Raw genomic sequence first — 21,740 nt, 5'->3', positions numbered from 1 at the left:
TAAATATTCTAAAAACTATTTACTATTGAAAAATACATTTTTGTACAATGATACAAAAACAGATCATTTTTTAGATAACGTTTTTGTTCTTTCCGTAATGCATGAATTAACGTACAATTGTAGTGATAATTAAATATGTTATAAAAAGGAAAGATAAAACATTTAAAACTTTAAACTTAGATATTTTTAATTTTAAATTTCATCAACTATTTATTTTATTCAGTATATTACGACACAATAATATTTTTTGAAATATCAATAAATTCTCTCTAATACGTTGATAATAATATTTTTCCTTCTCACAGATGGCGCTCTGCGCAGTGATGCATTATTTATTCATGTTCTGATTCCATTCAGACACTGTAACGTTAACATCATTCTCGTTATTGTTATTAAATTTATTTTTCTGTTATCAGCTAAACTCTTTATATAGCAGAAAAATATATTTAATAACTATAACGAAGGGGGGATTTCCGTATCGTGATCTGTGGCAGAATAATCACCAAGTCTTGGAAACTTACGGGCAGTGGCCCGCAAGAAACTATAAAAAAAACATCACAGAAAGGGACCAACTTGAAAGGTATAACTCGTAGGCACCACCGGGCAAACATCTACAAGTCTTTTTCAAAAAAAAATTGCAAGTTTGAAATCTATTTGGCATCTTGGCGATTGTAGTTGGCGCTACAGATCACGATACGGAAATATCCCCTATCGAAGAATGATGTCAACGTTGAGCGGAATCAGAACATCAATAAATAATAATACATCACTGCGCAGAGCGCCATCTGTGAGAATGTGAACTAACTAATGCTTATGTAGCTAAAACTTTCCAAAAACGATTAATTTTTAATTAAATTAGCTTTAAAAATAGACCGGAAAGTGTTTGAAATTAAAATTTTGAAAAATTAAATGGTGTGTTGCAATTTCAGGTTATGCTCTGAACCTGAAACTCGTTTTGTGTGAGTATTTTTTTAAAAAGAAATTAAAATCTTTAAAATTTGAAGCATTTAGAAAAATAGTTAGAAAAGGATTATTGGAATAAATTATCAGTTTCTTCAGCCATTCAAAAGGGTTTTGATCCCATCTTACTTAATAATGATTTAACCCTTTATAGGGTAGTTTTTTTCTAGCAATGTTATGCTAAGATAATTTGAGATTGATTTATGAAAAGATAATTATTTAACATAATACCAAAAATTATGTTGATTTAAGATTTTTTACGTGAAAGTAAAAATTACACCTTCAGCAAAAAAATGGCCTTAAAAATCAACAATTGTTATTAAAAATAACCGAATTTATAAATACAATGTTTATAACCCTAAATAAATTAGGTGATAAGTGTTCAAATGAAGGAACGCATAAGGCGCAAAATAAAAATATCTTTCTAGCGTTGGCTTCTTGACCCCACGCCAACCTTTACTGTCACCCACATTTATGTAAACAAAATCCTATTTTTTTCTGAAGTTATCAGCAGTTTTTGATGAAGTTTAATGAGGCATACTTCTCACGTTCTTAACAGAATTTAATGCTTTTATTTTGTTTTCTCATTAAAATAATAGTTTTCAGACCTTAATTAATGTATTTTTAGCGACGTTTTCTTAAAGATTTGAAATATGGGATGATCATTATGGACTCTCAGGGCTGACATAGGATGCTTGTTACTGATCTATTTACCCGTGATTCAAATGAATACATGATGTTTCGTAATCACCACTTTTAATACATGTTTTTACAATCTTAGTCATAAATGAAGTCAAGAAAGTATAGTTTGTCTACGGTAAGAACTCCCTCCTGCTACAAAGTCTGAGACCGTCTGCTGCTATGGAAACAAGAACGGCGCATTTCAGGGAGGGTAGCTTCTCTTCACTCTAGGGCTAACACAATCGAAAAATATTCCCCATCTCCCTCCGGCTCGAGTCAAACCTAACCTAAACAATGACCCCACATCCCTACTTGAAATAGTTATACCACGTTACCATGGGCACCACCACAGGTCCTGACGAATGGCTAAGGGAGTTCTTACTTTGGACAAACTCTATGCACATTAGGAATCATAAATTGTTAAGTTAGGAGAAAACAAAAACACAACCGAAATTTAAAGATGGGAGGATTAAAACCATCAAAACCTGATTGATTGCCAATAAAAAGAGAAAAATTCAATTTTGATCATTAAAAAAAATCTATGAAAATCAAGTAATCTCCCCGACTTCGACATTTTTTAAATCGCGTTCTTTATTAGTCACTTGACATATTTCGATAGTGTTATTTCTGACTTAAATATTAACTTATTACTTATAATGTGTATACATTTTTTACAAAATTTTTGACAAGGAATTTAAAAAAAAAAGGAAAATTATAAATAACGAACATTTTAAAGGTTTATTTTAACAGTATTTTCTTAAAGAGGGTATTAAACTGATGAATGACATGAAACTGTTTCAGCGCAAAATTAACCGTAGAACATTTCAGCTCAATACATCGAAGATTTATTCGAAGCAATATCTTTAAAAGTGGAGAACACAAATTGCTTTTTACTATTTTTGGATCCATTCATTTTAAACACGACTTTCAAGTCTCTATGTCATACTATTATCTCAAAAAAAAATGATGTTTTCAGGAATCCAGTACAATATTCTTGGTTTAAACATAAAAACTTTTAAGCTGAATAAAAATAACTAGTTGACTATAAAAAGAAAACCGAAAAAATCACATCGAATCCCTTCAATTTAATTTTTTTGATTTAAAAGGGAATTTTTTTTATTGTTTAGAAAAAGCCATGAAGAAGGAGAAAAAATAATTCAAACAGATTAATGTTTTTTTTTTAAAATAACAGTAATTAGAGGAAGAAAACATTAATTACTGGCACAGTTTAAGGAATTGTTTAAAATTGAATTGAGTCCCGCTTATGCCATTTTATCTATTTCAATGATAACCATAACCATTTTATCTATTTCAATGAGAATTTTATAAACAATAATCACAATAAAAAGCGAATAACCGTAAATAACTTCTGATCTTAAGATTGGGTTTTCATGCAGCCGGCCAGGTGGTCGAGCGGTTAATGTGCCTGACTGCGGGTTCGATTCCCGCTCAGGGAATGGATGTTTTTCTCTCAGTGTTGTCCTCTGTTGTGAGTGATTTGCCAATGAGTTTCACCCCTGAAATATTTTATCAGCAACAAAAGTACTACTAATAAAATTTTTCGTTAAGATTATTACTATTATTTTACGCTGAAGAAGAAAAATAATCAGTTCAAGCACCTGTATTTCCTCCTTCTTTCATCTTCGGAGATGAAAGAAGGAGGAAATACATTACCACCCAATTCAACTTTATCCTATTGCTCAAAATTCAGTCAATTGTGACATGAATTTCAAATGCGTTGAAAATTTGTTGAAACGAAGGAATAAAAGTATAAAAAAATTAAATTAAATATATTTAATGAATAAACTTTTTCAGAGACAAATAAATATTCTGAGAATAGAGGAGAAAAAATGGAAATAATGCCGAAATAATATTTTTTTTCATATACATATTCTACCTATAATTCTTAAGTGTTTACTATGCACAATCAATATGTAAACTGGGATATAATTCTTGTTATGAAATGGAGAAATTTGCATTTTAAAAATTATATGTTTGGATAACACTGCCAGCAGTTGCCATAGTGTTGAGGTAGGCAAAGGAGAAAAAAAAGAAGGAACAAATATAACTCATATATAAAGTTTGAGGCCATCTTAAAACATATTAATGCGACATTTTTAAGAAGAAATTTGTCATAAGCTTTACGAAACTATTCGTTCTGCATAAATTATTATTTTCAATTATTAAATCCTTCTGGTTATCATAAATGATTGCACATGCGAAATGCTCGGTTAATAGTGTAGCTTTTTTTCATGTTGAATGTGTTTCTGTTATTTCAAGAAAAAAGTTTTTATCTTCAACTATACATTAATTTATTTACTTATTTATTTTATCGCATATTTCAATAAATACAATTGTAAGATAATTTATTCTTTAAAGACGTTTAAAGTTTAACAAAATGTTAAAGTTTTCATAGATTTTTGCTCATTTTTTCATTGTTACAAGCAATTTACATCAACTTAATTATCACTATATTGCTATCTTATTAACTAAAAAAAAATATTTTAGTTCGGCAGTTTTAATATTTACAGAAAAAATGCAAATTAATTGGTGTAAAATGGATAATAAGCTATCCATTTTACACCAATTTAATTGCACACAGAAAAATTACAATGTAATGCCAATGTATAAAAAATAGTTTTTAGTTTAACAACTTTAATGACGACACAAAATATCTAAATTAATGATAGTAAAATAATAAATACAGAAGTATGTAAATTAATATTCATATTCCGCCTATTTTGTGTAAGGCAAAATATATGAATTAGTTATTTATTTAATACCAATTTCATGATCACAGAAAAAATATAATGTGGTCTCAAAGATTAAAAGATTAATTTTTATCTCCATAGTTTTTTTTATGAGCCTATATATTAGAAAAATTTGCAAGTCAAGTAAGGAGAATTTAGGCACAGGTAAAATTAGCTGAAAGAAAAAGGAGCGTTTGTTTTTACATTAAAACTGGAACACTCCAAAATGTCCCTTTCACTGTTCTTTTCAAATTATTCGTTCTAAAGCCTTATATATTAAGGTATAAAATTAATGATCCTACTTACTTCAGAATGGGTTCAGAATTATTAGCAACTCTTTCAAAAATTATTTTTTTAAAAACCACTGCAGTAAAATCAGTAAACTGTAACCGTACATTTTTATTTCTGCAGAGAAAAAATTAAACGAACTGAAAAAGAAAAAGCAAACGATAGAGCCACTATAAATAGCTTAAAAGATATTAATTAGTTCTTTTCTCATTTTTATTACCAAAAATGGGCATTTCCGACGCCATTTTTTCTCTTTTATTTCAACAAAAAAGGTTTGTCAGTTTTACTAATGATTAGAGAAAGAACATATTTAACATTCTCAGATGATATTTTTTAATTTATATTATTGGTTCTGTACTTAGAAATGTATTTTGATTATTCGAAAGATTTCTCCGTCATTTGCTTTCAAGTGAAATTAAAAGAATTCTGTAATGATTTTTCAAGATTCATTACCTGTTACTTAACTGGTATGTTTTTAAGTTAAATTACATTGAGTATTTTCTTCATTGTGATCCTTTAATTTTTCCGAATCAATTTGCTTGTGAAATGTTTCGTTTTCAAAGGCGATAGATAAACATAAGTATATCTCTATTGAACTAGTATTAGAATTATTAATTTAATTCAGTTGTTTTTATCTAAAAACAAAGCATCGAAAATTTATTGAGAAATTTGAAAGAAAGTGTATTAAAGTTTATTTTGATAATTCAAATTTTTTTTCCTCTTTTGCATTCTAGTAAAACAAAAAGAACGTAAATATGATTCTTTTCAAAATTTATTACCTCATGAAGATATATACTCATAAGTTCATCTCCATTGCACTTGTTTTAAAACTATTTGTTTAATTTAGTTGTTTTTATTTAAAAGCATAAATTAGAAAATTTATTGAGAAGTTCAATATAAGGTATTAAAGTTAATTTTTATTACTTAAAATTTTTTTTGATCTGCTTTTATCAAAAAACAAACATGGAAAAGTTATTGAAAAAGTATAAAGAAAAGTATTAAAGTTTCTCTTGAAAATTGAAATTTTTTTCGTCTTTTGCAGTCCAGTGAAGTGAAAAGAATTTAATTAGTGATTTTTTCAAGATTTTTCCAAGAACCTATTACTCAGCGGGCAAAACAGTACATAGAAATGTTATTGAAAAGAACATAACTATTTTGATTCACTACTCGAAATCAACTAAATCCATATTTCGTTTTTTTTTTTTAAATTTTCTCTCCTAGAAATTTTCGAGAGCACAAAATAACAAAGCCGATTTTGAAAATAAACGTCTCAATATCGTTTTTTTAACTTTTTAACAAGTTGCTTAAGTTCTTAAATTAAGTAAGATAATTAAATAAGATTATTTATTACCTGTCTGGCAATTCTAACCAAAGATTATAACTCATTTTGAGATATTTCTTTAAAAAATTTTATTATATAATTCTATGTTCCTTAAAAATATTTCAAGAATAAAGTAAGTATGAATAAGTTAAAAGCCAAAAGAAAGCCTTTAGTGCAACTAAACATTAAAAAAAAAAAAAAAAAAAAAAAAAAAAAAAAAAATCGACTGAAGTCGTGTTCTTGGCCATAGATTGCGCCACTGTAAAAACAAGCCCTCTACTTTGAAATCGCTTCGACTCCCAAAGCAGGCTTGATGGTATTGCAAAGGTATTGCTGGTATAGGCAAGTGACATTAGTAACAACAACAACAACAGAATACTAAGATACTTTTAGAGTTGTAAATTACTGTAATAGTTTGTAAGTTATGCAAACTTTGAAAGATTATTTTACCATATCATTCATTTTCTAACTGTTGTTCCAACTTTAAAAATCGCCACTTTCGATCCATTTCAAGCAAGAATTAAGTTGTAATCAAGTCAAGCAAGAATTAAGTTGTATCTATAAGTTGTAATCTTATTTTACGATGTTTTTTATTGAACATGTAAATCTAGATTTTCTTTAATATTAGATAAATTTTGACTAATTTATATTCTCCAAAAATAAAATAAATAAATCTTTCTTAAACTGCTAAAACAAGTTCCAGTAAACGTCACATATATAATCACTGCTCGGTAAAATCAGCCGCTTTTTAAAACCAGATTTGCAAGATCAAAATCATTTCAGTATCAAAACACGTTCGAATCAACTTCTGATAAAATGATTTTCGCTGTTTTAAAAAATTAAAAACGAGTTTATTTCGTCGAAAAAAGTGAAACCAGTATATTGAACAATATTGAGCTAGATTCTACTCATGTTCTAAAATGATTCAGCAATGAATAAAAGTTGAAATTAAAGTTAAACTTTCGTTTTAAATCTAATTTGGTTGCTGCCGCATGTCGCAACAAAAAGATTTGAGTCTCAATTATAAATTAAAAATGAATTCGAATTTATCCTTGACGATGTGAAACTGAAAGTTACCAAAATTTTTATAATCCTTCAAACGATGTTGACTCTTTAATTTCAAAACCTGTCAATCAAACGATAATAGGCCAAAGTTTTGAAATCCTTTTGTGAATGTTTCATCAAGTATCAACTGTAATTTAAAACAGTTAAAATAAAATATGAATGTAGAATTTGATTTAGCTTCAATTGTAATTGTAAAGTGAAACATCTATTTGAATAAAACAGAATGTTTATATGTGTGTTTGTGCCGTATTCAAATCTGCAAATTTTACCAGAACCATACCAAATTTGGTGTACAGTGAGAGTGATAGTCCTGAATAACTTTTAATCTAATAATCGGATCTTCATCATGTTCTAGGACTCAAACTTAATGGTTAGAGATGACTTCAGATATGCTGATTAGTTAGAGCAGAAGATATTTTAAGTAGCGAAATCAGACTCAAAATCGTACTTTCTCTGGATAAGCATACCTTCTTTTTCAACGGATTCGAATTTCTGACCCCCAAATATAGGGGATAGCAGCAGTCTGAGAAATATGGTCCCTGAAAGTGGGTTATGAGAGCGGTCCAAAGTTTAGACCGCATAATGTTAATTTAACTTCTTACGTATTTCGTCATAACTCAAGAACGTTTTATACAAATTGAAAAATTTTTGCACACAATTATAAAATTCGTTTATTCAAAGATAATTCCATGCAAAAAAATAACCTTTAGTGAAAATTTATTATTTTTTACTATTTTATTTAATAATAAACGAAAAAAATCTGAATTGTAAAGTAATAAAATTTTTACACCATTTTAAAGGATGTAATTTTATATGGTAAAATAAAAAATTTGAGCGAAATTGGTTAAATGCGATCGAATTTAAAAATCATATATTAATTATCATTTGGGAGGGTAGTTAAAAACCTATTACCACAGTATCTATATAAAGCATCTATATTGGCATAATAGGTTTTCATTACTACAGCTCTCATAACGGCATTATCAGTAGTATTTAATACCGCATTTAGTTACGCAGCACACTCGTCAATAATTGTTCAATAAAATGAGATTAATAAATGATAAGATTAATAAGATTAATATAAAAAATTAATGAAAAAATGCAAAATTGAAAAAAATTTAATATTACAAAAATTAAAATTAATTTTCACATTATTAGTTTTATCGCACACTTTTTAACAAATTAATATTTTTAAACTTATGAAAGCATGATTTTTTTAAAAAGTTTTTGGTTTGTTAAATAATTAATTTAAACTTAATAAAGTTTCTTCTTTACGTAGCATAGTAATTCTTATTTTTAACCAGCATGTTATAAAAAGAGTATGTCATTGTGAGAATAAACTTATATTTATGTTTAAATCTTATCCTTTTAAAAAGAGCGATTTACTGTACTTAAATTTCCAATATGTCTGAACTGTTCCTTTCTTATTTAATAAATAAAATTTAATTTAAATGAAGTTTTCTTTGTTTCTATTTTTATACTATTTTGATGACTTTTTTAAAGTTAACACTATTTTTTGCTCATTAATAATTCAACCTATACTGTTTCTTATCATGTTTTGTTTTTATACTTTAACTGTGTGGCGGAAAATATGTTTTTAATACAAATTGAAGAGTAGAATTACTATGAAGTATACAAATAAAATATCCCGTAGAAACAAAAGGAACGGAATTAAAAAAATAAGTAAAAAACCAAATGGCCTAGACAGAAATGCAGTCACGTGACTGAAACCAGTCGAAGCAAAGTACCGGCATGCTTTGCGCGCAGAAAGCGGCGTGCCTGTCTTCGTTTCCTATGTTTTCATTCGTTCAAGAGTTGATCAAACGATAAGTTCAATAAGCAGAACTGTGTCAACCCGGATTTAATTTTATTTATCAAAATCTTGAAAAGTTCCGATTTTTGTTTTTTATCGATTTGAAAAAAATATTTTTAATTCATATTTCTTTAATGCTTGAATTGGGATTATTTTTTTATATACATATCACTGTTTAAATAGAATTAAGGCCTCAAAACTCATTTTAAAAATATGCTAATGATTCGAATAAGGTGATTGAACTTATGAATTTGATGTAAAATAATATAAATTATGAGTGATTTTAATTTGTACTGGGATTATTAAAAATCGTGGCTGCTTTGGATTACCTTCATGTTAAAATGTGAAAGAATTTTAATTGAACAACATTTTGCAGAGTGTTTTGTGTTCTATTTGTTCCAAGCTTGGTAAGTCCAGTTTTAATTTTTATTTGTTGAATATTTTAAATTAGTTGATTTAAAAATGTATTTTAAAGTATTTAATTATATTTGGGACTTAAGTTTCGTATTTGAAATTTAAGTTATTTTATTTTGGTTTTTTGAAGTGCATGATTTTATTTTTATTCGTTAAATATTTTAAATTAAGAATTTTCAAAAAAAATTTTATTTTAGATATTTTAATTATTTTTGGAACTTTGTTTTTGTATTTAAAATATGAGGCTTTTTAATAATTTTTTTTAAAAATATGCGTGTTTTTATTTTTATTCGTTAAATATGTCAAGATAATAATTAAGAAGAATACTTTTAACCATTTTCTTAACTATTTGTGAGACTTTGTTTTAGAGTTATAAGTTTGAGTCGTGTTATTTCTATTTTCTTTAGACAGCGCATACTTTTTTCAAAGATCTCTTTAACTTAACGATTGGCTTGAAAATTATTTTATTTGCGTTAGCATTTAAAAAATAATGCAAAACAAGATTTCCAAAAAATATAAGATTTCCCTTCCAATAATTCCTAATCGTTCGTCTGCCGTGCGTTAATAAGATCTACTAATTGATCGCAGTTGAATAAATTGAAAGGTTGAAAAATTTGTAGATACAAATCAAATCACAGAAATTCCCAATAATGTTTTTTTTTTCTTTTATAGCATAATCTTAGTTTAAAAACCCGAAAATTATAATATAATCAATAATTAATTTTCCAAAACTAATTTATTGTTTTATCTATAAGTTACTCATAATAATATCATTATATACATAAATTTATTGAGAAATTTTAAAACTAATTTTTTCGAAAATAATTTAACTGTTACTGGTTCAATTTTATTTATGAGTCAGTTCATATTTTCACACGAAAAAATTGCAGACAACTCAGAATGAAACTATTCATAAACTCTAACGATATTTTTTTATAATCTTTATTCATTTTGATTTTAATTACATTGCTGTTTGCCCAGAGAACACAAACACATCATTGTAAATTAGAATGTAATATTGCTATCGCATTTAGAGTATGCTTAAATAAACACGTTAAAAATTACGTTTGAGTTTAATTTCTTTATTTTTTCTAAACTGTGAGAAAGACGAATAATTCTCAGAGAAAAAAATTTGCTATGATATAAATACAAACAAACTTTATTTGGGAAACGAACAACAACACAAAAAAAATTTCTTATTTAATCGTATCTTTTTCGAATAAATTAGAATTGCAAGAAAAATAGTGATTTTATTTTACAAGCAAATATTGACTTAAATGTTATTCAACTTTTTTACTATTGTTATTTTAAGCAAGCAGAAAAGCTTTTCAATTTTTATTTTAGTTTTCATAATAACTAATGTTTTATAAAAAGTGAAATAACTTTGAAATTATTCAGGCGTTTCTTAAATTTTCATTAAAACATAACTATTAAATAAGTAAGTTGTACAAAAATAATTTTTTAATGGTGATTTAAACATATTCATTAAATTGTATTCGAAGGAAAAGCTTTAATATTTTTTTAATTTTCTTTAATTTTAATTATTATACTAATTAGTACTTTTTTGATAAAAATAAAGTCTGCTTTGAGCCTATTCAGACGCCTAGCACTTAGGGTGCCTGCACGCAAAGTCAATGGTCGCTGGTTCGTATCCCGCTCTGGACATTGGTGTTTTTCTCTGTATATGAGTGTAACATTTCTGGCGTCTTCTGTGGCAAAGAACGTAAATCAGGTCAGCGCCAACCATTAGGAAATAAAAGCTTTTTCAGGCTGTTGATTTATGTCTTCATTCCTTAAACAATTTTCTTTAAAACCGAAAGTAAGCTATAAAAAATTCCAAAAAATTTAAATTAAATATACTATAAATGTTAGATTTTTAAACACGTATTCTATCTTAAAAATACGATTAAATAATTAACATGGTTAAAACAATTATTGGGGTTATAATTAAAAGGAAAACCTCTCTAAATTTGCCTATCCACTTTTAACATTAAGTAATAGAAACCTTAAAATGGCTAAAATATGGGTGTTCAAGTTTCTCTTGTAGTTTTCGTTTTGTTTTACAATGATAATTTTCTAAACCTAAAAAAAAACTTAATTCAACACACAGCTCTAATGGTCCCACAAATATATTTTATACATAATTTCATTTGTGTAAGATACTAAAAGGTTTCTTCTTTTAAAAAATATTTTACTCTTAGAAATATTTTTTATGCAGCTATTATTAAGGCCTTTTACTTTTTTAAAATTTCTTAGACATTCCAAAAGTATAGCAAATTATTTCTTGTGCTTTCACTATATATTCCAGAAATTTATCTTAGAATTATTTCGCTTCAGCTATTTTACAAATTTCATTGAGATATCGTTTGCATCATAAAGTACATTGTTCCAAACATAAACATAAAAAACATTCAAACATAAAACATAAAAAACATTCAAACATGAAACATAAAAAACATTCAAATCGTCTGCTGTTTAATAACTAATCGGGTATAAGAAGAATTAATATACGGATATATTTGTTTAAAACCTTGCTTTACACTTACAAATTGTGTAAGAGAAACTTTTTATCGCGTCAAGTGATAAAAACAGGATATTAATAGTGCAAAGTGAAACTCTATAATGTGTTGTGATAGTGAAAATCTTGAGATATTGCTTTGGAAGTTGTATGCTTAGTTCCGTTATCTCACTTAAATTATGTCTTTAATACGATTTTTCACACAAAGAAAACAGTAGAGATTTAAAAACAAGGTTGCCGTTAATACAAACACATGAAACCTTATTAATTAATATTATTTTATTTTATAATCGTCGTTGATCAGCCGATCCAATTTTTTTACGACTATTAATGTTCAACTACGTAGCCTTGTAATTTTGAATCCCATCCAGAAGACAAGGGAACTTCTGGATCAAGTATTAGAAAAAGACTTCATGGAAGATTTTTTTTTGATGGAACTAACTCTAATTTGCGTTATAGAACTTCCCACGGCTAGCCTGGTGGTAAGTGGACTCTAACCCAACATCCGTCTACCACTGAAGATATTTTACGTCGGCACTGTGGTCGGTGCAAGCCGGCTGCGGAATTCGTATCGATCAGCCATTACTGGGATTCGAACCCGGTTCACCTCATTGGAAGGCGAAAGCTTTATCCCATGAGCCATCGTGCCTCAATTACAATTATTTGTTATAGGAGAAAAAATTTCTAATACTTTCAATTGAACTAGGAGTAGATGCAGGCACTTTAAATATTTTTAAAAGAAAATACCTTAGGCCTATTTTTTTCCAGAAGAGAGGCTTATAGCTAAGCTAGATTTTAACTTTGAGTTATATAGACTCTATAAGCAGTCACAAATAACACTCGAACAATAACTTAAGATTGCTCGGCCTTGTCTGGAGAATTTTGTTAAAATCACCAATTTTAAAAATCCTATGGAATCTCGAACCACAAGAACATCCCCAGCTGGATGGTTAGAAGATACTGTAAAATACATAATTTCTTGAAAGTAAAAAGGAATTTGAAAAGGAATCGTTAATGGATAGGAAACGTTGATAATAGCGTGTAGTAGAGACAGCCAAAGCCTACAGAGGGCTGCCGTGCTCGTAGAGAAGGAGAACTTGGAAATATTAAAATTTTAAGCACTTGTTTAACAATGTTTTAGATAAAAACTCATTAAATTTCTCCTATATGAGTGCTCATAACTGTATAAAGTGATATTTTAGTCAAATTAAATAGTTTAGTTGTTGCTCTTTTCAATAATATCAAACTGTATGTTTTTTTTATTTGTTGAGGTATAAGACAGAAAATTTATGGACTGGAATGATATGAGCAATCAATTTTAAAGAGGGAATTTTTTTTTTGATTTGTGTCTATAGTATCTGCTTTAACATAAATATAACTTTATATTTTTTTGCTTTTCAAATGGAAACGATGTCAAGTGTAATTATATCTACACAGTTGGCAAAACTAACAACTTGAATTATTTTTGATTTAATGATCGGATTTTCATGTATAGATTTTGTGAAAAAACATATGATTTATGACTTACTATACCTCAATAAGTGGAAGTCATTTATATGAAATCAGACTCAAAAACATACTTTCTTTTGAAAAACATGCCTTTTTTTTCCGTCGAGTTAAGTTTTTAAAATCGTGTGTGAAATGAAAAATATTTTAAGAATTTCTGTTTATTTTTTAAAAAAAAATATTTGAATGTGTAAGAAAACAAAATTATGCCTTGTTAGTTAATTCCCACTTTTAGCTCCTTAGTATGCTACCAGAAGATCTTAATTCTGATTCCTAAGATATTTCCAAATGCACTGAGATCTTTAAATATTTAAAAATGAATTAATGTAGTTAACTTAATATAGTTACTAAACTATATTAAGTTAAAAAATAAGACTAAAATAAAAGCTTCTCTAACGAAATCTGTTTTTTCTTTTCTTTCTAAAGTGTCACTTAGAACTTTTTCCTCCAAGCTTTCGAAAAAAGGGGCACTTTTTTTTAATCAAGTCTGATTTTAAATTAGGTAAATTAAATTTAATCTTCATATGAATCTAATGAAAAACCAGTTGTTTATTTGTATCGGTAAAAGCAGTGAGTCTTTTGAAATAAATTATATATAATCTAATTAAATATTTAAAATATTTTAATTCTATAAAAAAAACATTGCTCTAAGAATTTAATATTTCTCTTTTAATTTAATTAAGCTCCACTATAATGAATAATAGATTAATTTTATTTGGAATCTTTTTCATAGGTGAATAAACTATATTGTACTTTTTGAATGTTCAATTCGCTTTCTTTTAAATTAACCGTCAACTTTTTCCAAGTTCATAGGGTACTGAAGTTAAAAAGTAATTCCTTCTCCTTGATAATGCGAAATTTTTCAATCATGCATATTTTTTATCAGATCTGATTTTAAATTAAGCAAATTAAATTTAAACTTCGTATGATTCTAATGAAAAACCAATTGCTTATTTGTAGCGTTTAAAGCAGCGAGTCTATTAATTATGAATGAAATATGTATAATGAATTATGTATAATCAAAATAAATATTTAAAATATTTTAATTCTTTAAAAAAGCATTGGTTAACCATTAAATATTTCTTTTTTTAATTTAAGTTAATTCCACTATAATGAATAATAGATTTCTCTTATTTGGAATCTTTTTCTTAGTTGATTAAACTATATTGTACTCTTTTTTGTCCAATTCGCTGTTTTTAAATTAACCTTGAACTTTTTTCACGTTTATAGGGTACCGAAGTTAAAAACTAATCCCTTCTCTTTGATAGTACTAAATTTTTCAATTCCTTTTCAGTTCAATGGGTCGAACTAAAAGGAATTGGATACTGAAGTAATCCAATTATTATATTTCAGTCGTTCGTTATAAGCTTGTTAAAGCCACATTTCGAACGGCATCTTTATGCAGAGAAGGATATGTAACTTTTAAAACACTTTTACTTTAAATAGGTCTCCTTAAACGAATGTTTTAACTTTATTCTTTTTCAGAAAATATTGCCTCTTTGCGATTTTAGTAGACAATAGTTTGGGTAGTTAAATCGGCAAAAATACCTCAAGAACATGAACATTTTACTTAGAAACGTTTAAAGTTGTATTTTTTAATCTTATACGCATAATTTTTTTAATCACGTGTGTATAATTCGTCAAAGTGTATAAAGCACAGGGTGCTAAATAAAATGAAACAAGCGTTCGTAATTTTTAAAGTACGTAACTTTTACAGTTCAATTTCCACAATTGGTAAAAAGCAAACGTAACTTTTACGAATAAGGTGAAGAAAAAAATATAATTTGATCAATAAAACAAATCTTTAAATGAACAAGAATATTATCAACCCTTTATCAATTTCTTGCGTCACAAAAAAACGTGTAACGATAGTGAACGAAGTGCAAGACAAAAAAAAAACTTTGTACGAAGTGCAAGATAAAAAATAAAAAAAAACTAAACAAAAATTAACTCCTCCAATAAGTTTTTATCTATTAATCGAATTTTTACGTACTAATTATGTTAGCTTATCAGTACAGAAGGTGTTTTAAACTGTAAAACCAGATACACAAGCGTACTTTTTCTGAACAAAATATTTTTGGTTCTAAGAATTCGGATTGTTTTTTTCCTGTCAACTTAGAGGATAGACACAATCTGTATTGTATTGTCCAAATAATTTAGTTAAGAAAGCAGTCTGAAAATCGAACATTTGGATATAAAATTACTTTTTATGTATTTCGCAGTGTCTCCGAAATTATTCAAGGGAATCCGAATAAAATAAAATTTTCACACAATTATAAATTTTATTTTCAAAAAATAATATCGTAATGTAGAAATAAATCAAAATCAAAGGTATTCAACACGTTTTTATTGATTATTAAACTTAATAATAATGAAAATTGTCTAAACTGTAAGATGTATAAATTTTGTGTAATTTTGAATTTTAAGTGGAAAATTTGAAAGAAATTGATCAAGTTATTTCTAAAAAATTGAACTACAAAAAATGTATTTAACTTTTGCTTTCGCGAGAAATTTTCGATCGATTTAAGCGAACCAAAAACTAAAGTAGTACAAACCTGAATAAAATGGAAATTTTTCGGTTTACACAAAATCTCTATTAAAAAAAAAACTTTGCGAGCAATTTATTGACTCTTACAACTTATATTAACCTTTTCCCCCACCTAATTTTGACGAAATTTGTTGAAAAGTTACTTTTTTTTAAAAAAAACAACTTAATATTGATTATTATACATACCAGAACATACTTTAAATTTAGTAATGTTTTTACAATATAAAACTAGAAATTGATTTACTTTGTGTTATCATATACTTTACTTGTTTATATATTTAAAATCTAAATCGCTCAAAAACATTTTAATATAAACATTTAACAAATATTTTTAAAAAAATCAACAATGCTGTCCATTCGATGCCAAAAAACCAAATAGAAATTTCGACCGATTTTTTCTTTCTTTTTTTTAATACATAATGGGTAATACTATAAAATTTTTCTCGAACAATGTTCGCGCGGTCGTGTGTATTCTGAATACCTATAATAATATACCTGTATACCTATAATATATGTATACCTGTAGTATATTCTATTGATGAATCAATTAATTTTTGAACCCATAGTTAGCAGGTATCGCCTGTAACGAGTGGAATTGTCAAATGATACAAGCATTTAGATTCACTGAATAATTTTCAATAATTATTTTGAACAGTGCTCAAAACACGCAGAATAAAGATAAGAAAGTTTTCGTGTTTTTATGCGATCAATAAATGTAGTTGTTAAGTGTTGTTCCCTCAGGCATTTGCTCGGAATAAATCAAAGGAAAATCAAATTTCAACTAATTGCCAAGAATGCTAATAACAAAATGGCTGATAATTCAATCAGAAAATCTTTTAAAGAAATGTTTTTTTCTTTATTATTTAGTCCACGCAAAGACGCTTTCTAATTAAGTTTGAAATTTGTGATCACTTTCTTTTCCTAAAGATTAAAAAACTATCAACGTTTTTTCCAATGAATTACTTTTTTTATATGTTAATTACTAATCTCATTCAAAGTTTTTTAATGTTAAAACTAAATGGGGAAATAAACTAGTTGATTTGATTCAAAAAGTGGGAAACTGAAAGCACAGGGAAGTTTTTTTTCTTCTTTCACTTAGATAGCTTCTTATACAAATAATGAAATAAAAATGGTAAAGGAATTTGAGATCTTTTAAGTCATCGTGGAATGTTACAACTCTTCTTAGTTTTAAATAATCCTTAAAAATACAGTCAAATGTAAATAATAAATTATTCTCTAGTTTCTATTATAAATGATGGAAAAAAAATCACCAAAAGCCAACGTGCTTTGAGTTTTAATATTTTTCACTAATATTTACTTTTTCTTGAACTCATTGCGAAATTTATGATACAAATTAAAATAGAATTAATTAATAATAAAATTAATGCATAAGAGTAGAAAATTAAAATAGAATTAATGCATAAGAGTAATTCCGTGAGTCGCGGTGGATCAGTGGTTATGGCATTATGAACGATGGGCACTAGCTAGCTTATGAAGTAAAGGCTCCTGGAACGCAATAGCTAGTCTACGTTGCTGTCATCATATCAAAGAGTATGGAATCTTAACCTCCTTGACAAACACCACGTGAGCTCCTCTCACTGTTGTTGTGTTGTCATAATCTGCTAGCTGCTATAGAGGAATATTATTTTATTAATTAAGTTCGTTGTTTTATACTTTATAATGGATTTAATGTTCTATTTAGTTCAATGAAAAATCCTATTCATTTTATTTTTATAAGCGAAAAATCTTGCATATTGCTACATCGCTGACTTTTCTTATTCGTGAGTTTTAGCTATTTTTAAGTTCAGTTGGAGTATGCTTCTTTGATGTTTGTTTTAAAGTAAAACATTTTTCGAACCATTATAATTTCACGATTAGTTTCACAAATTAGCTTTAAAAGTTTTATTAGCTTTAATTAGCTCACAAATTAGTTTTTGAAATAAATGAGCGAGAGAAAAAAAATTCACTTTTTTAACAGATCTTTAAAACAAGTGGTCCGATAAACCTTAATTGAGAAGCTCCATTGTTTTCGGTGTCACGCTAGAAATATATGCCATAACACAATTAAACTCCACAAACGTGAATAGATTGTCTATTAATAAAAATATCTGCTATTGCTTGGAAAATACCAGGAAAGGTAAAGGATGTCACGCTTGAAGGGGGAGGGTGCGGGTTTAAGAAATTGTGACGGTTTGACTAGTGCGAAGAAGGGGTAACAAAAAATAAGAAATCACACATTTTGACTAAAATAAAAAGAACTAAAATAATGTTAAATATTTTTTTAATCAAAATAAGTGTAATCTATAATGAGCTTAATATCTTTAAAACTCACTGTTATATATAAATGTTTCAAATCTGATCTATAACATAGTTTTTTTAAATTTTCTGAACAAGTATACGTTATGTAGTTAGCGTTAAGTGTGACATTAGGGGTAGTGTGTTTGGGTCTAGAAGGTTGTTGTTGTAGTCGTCGGATATTAAGGCAGAGGGGATGCGATTGTTCCTGTTTTTTACTGGCGCCATCCCTGGCCAAGAATTCGATTTTTGCCTCCCCCATGCGTCACACCCGTTTTATAGAGCGGACCCATCCATACATTCATTCATCCACAGATCGTAATTTTGACCTGAACCAGGGAACAATTAATCTCCAATTCAGTATCCCCAGAGGTATTGATTTGGTATAAGATCATGAAGGATTTTGTGACCCGACAGATTTAGCTTGCACCAGTCACCAATTACAACACGGGGAGTCTTCGGCCGGCTAGATTCGAACTCCCGTTCTCACAAAGCTGAGTCCAGCTCCCTGCCAACCAGCTATCCCGGCTTCTGGGTCCAGAAGGGTTGGTCAAGTATGAGATTTTGTGGCAAATGGAAAGGAGTGGGTCAAAAATATGACATTATTATCCAACGACCCCTAACGGCATTTTAAAATTTACAAAATAGATAAGTTTATCATTTATATTGTGAGTAAGTTTCTTTTTGTAGTTCAGTGCTGACAATCTTAGAAAAACCGGATAAATGTCGAAGCCATGATATTGGTCGTAAGTTCAATAAAGTAATAAATTGGACCCTATTGTTACAACATCAATGGACAGTTAGTTTAAATAATTGTTTTAAATCGTCTGCCAACTCTTGTAAATATAATAACTGCAACTCTGGCTGGTTGCTAGACAACCAAACGACTTTTTCTTAATATGAATGTTTTGTTTATGGTCTGTGCAAAGAACTTATACGCTTCGCGTAAAGAAGGGAAACTTCCTATACTATCAATGTTAAGTCGTAAGGATCTTTCCCCCAACTTGGGCGCTGAAGGTGTAATGCAGGAAAGCCACCGTCAAGAGCGATTGAAGAACGGGCGCAGATCATTTGATTTTCACCCAATGCACTCATATTTTCTCCGTTAATTATAATCGGATTCGATTTTGCTTTTTCAGTTCACAAATTTAGCAGGATTATAATTTATTTTAAAGAAGTAAATATTTATTTAACAAAAGTAATTTAGATTCAAAAATAAAAATTCATTAAAACTTTAAAAAAATTGAGTAAAATTTATTTCTCCTTGAAAAAAAAACTTTTTCGCTTTGTTAATTTTTCCATGTGTGTATATGTATAAGAAATGTGCTATATAAAAATAAAAATTTTCAATTATATATATACTTAGAGTTTTAAAAAAATAAACAAGACACTTGTTGCAGAATATGTTTTATCTTTAATAAACGTAACTAAAAATATTCTTTTTGGTTATATATTTTAAGAATATACTTTTCAATAAAATAAAAATTACACAAATAAAATTGAATACATTTTATACAATAAATAAATATTTGAGCAAGTTTATGAAATAAAATAACATAAAGTTAAAAAGATGCAATATTGGTTCATTGGAACTGCACTAGGAACAAGTCTGCATTATTTTTGATACATAATCTTTAACTTTAGAATGTCTTGAACACAATCTACATCTGTTATGTAGTCAGTCTGTCAGTATCAACATTCCGTAAGGATACAATTTTGCTGGCCTCTAATCATTTCGTGCACCTAATATTAAAAAAAAATCACACAGTAAGATTAAAGTGCTAATATGACATAAGAATGCTGTCTAATTCGAGAACGGAACTTAAAATGTATGGCATTAATAAATTATATGTATTATTTTTCTTAAGTATTAATATTTTATTAAATAGTTTTAAAAAAGCAGGCAGTGTTTAAGGAAAATATTTAGAAAGGAAATTTAATAACAAAACAATTTATTGGGGGATTAAATAACAAAATCAATTAAATTTATGTTTTACTGGCAGTATCATCTTCATAGCATGCAGGGATCCAGGGCACAAAAATATTTTAGACCTATAATGTGTCGTAATGCTTAAAAACAAACTAAAAAACTTCACATACAAAAAATAAATCATTTTTAAGATACAGTCCCTGGCCAAATTATTAGACGCACTTTAAGATTCTGTGTAAAATTATAATTATCAGGTAATACTGTACAGCTTTATTGTTTTTACGTAGCTGAAACCGGTTTTCACTTCTTTACGTTAGTGTATCAGTTGGTTAACAATGAAATGAAATACGTTAAAAATAAATACAAATAGGAGGTGAATGAAAAATCTCCTGAATAAAAATCTATTTGTATGTTTAATTATAAAAGTATTAACATGTATATTAATACTTTTATAATTAAATACATTATATTAATAAATTAACGCGTATGTTTAATTATAAAAGTATAATATGTAAACTCGTGCAAATCATGTCATTGCGTCTATTAATTTGACCATGGCGTCTATTAATTTGACCTAATTATTATAATATAGTACCTGATGCAATAAATAATCTGTATTTTTATCACATTTTGTCGAATTTATATTACATATCGCCTAATTTAACCCATTGATACACAAACGTAAACAAGTACAAACCGGTTTCAGTAGCGTAAATACAATAAAGCTGTGTAGTATCACCTGAGTAATTAAGATTTTACATAGAATCTTAATAGTGCGTCTAATAATTTGACCAGGGACTGTATAATGCATTAACTAATTTTGATTACCACAAAAACTCAAATAAAGTACTTTTAAACTAGGCATAGTTTTAAAAAAATTGATACGCTAACCAGTTGTAATCCTCATATAATAAAATAAGAAAAATAGTTTTCGGTTGACTTTTTAAGTTTTCTTGGTGATAAACTACTCCAATTATTGGTGTTGGATAAGCAATCACCATTTGTAGAAAAAATATGCATACTCTATAAAAAAAAATTTTTTTAAATATATATAAGGTAATGTTTTTAGTCTTAAATTCTTTTTAATGCAATTTTTCAAAAAAGTACGATTCTCTAGGGCCCCCTGAGAAAATGGGGTCCCCGGGCATTGCCCTGTGTGCCTATAAGTAAAGACGGTACTGTTTGCTGGACATTTAGAGCTAACAGACAAATAAAATATATATATCTACTATAAACCACTCTATAAATATTATATGAATAAAAAGTAACACTTTTTACACTTAACACTATTTAAATAATTTCATATATGTAATGAACTTTCAAAAATTTGAAATGTCCAATTTATAGATCTTTTTCACATTTCTTGAAAATCATTTAAATTTTTACTTAGTTATATACATAAATTTCATTTGTGAATATTTAATTCCGACCAAAAAAGATAAACGCACTTATGGAATTATACAGAATTTAAAAATCAAATGAAATTAAATGAAAATCAGACACTATAAATTAGTTACACATTTAGTTACAATTCTAAGTCAGTCTTATCTAATAGGTTCATATAATCAATCATTGAAAAATAATTTACCGAAATCTTCGAAAATGCTTAACTATTTACTTACATTTCGATATTTTGAGGAAAGCGAAACAA

The 21,740-nt window shown here is 27.5% G+C and overlaps 1 protein-coding gene across 2 annotated transcripts in view; it reads left to right on the top strand.

Moving 5' to 3' along the window:
* LOC107448265 (uncharacterized) overlaps positions 1 to 21,740 on the top strand; it is a 90,168-nt gene that overhangs the window by 1,287 nt on the left and 67,141 nt on the right. The window contains exon 1 of one of the 2 annotated variants that reach the window (XM_043054035.3): positions 8,829 to 9,285. The exons of the other annotated variant lie outside the window; for it this stretch is intronic. The gene's annotated coding sequence lies outside the window, so the exon portion shown is untranslated. Of the gene's footprint in view, positions 1 to 8,828; positions 9,286 to 21,740 lie in introns of those variants that run through there. 2 annotated transcript variants of the gene reach the window in all.

The sequence above is a fragment of the Parasteatoda tepidariorum genome, chromosome 9, assembly GCF_982258835.1.
Source record: "Parasteatoda tepidariorum strain Cologne lab strain chromosome 9, Ptep-v5.0, whole genome shotgun sequence".
Taxonomy (NCBI): Eukaryota; Metazoa; Arthropoda; class Arachnida; order Araneae; family Theridiidae; genus Parasteatoda; species Parasteatoda tepidariorum.
Note: the sequence above shows the minus strand (reverse complement) of the source record. Positions and strands in the feature narration are given on the sequence as shown.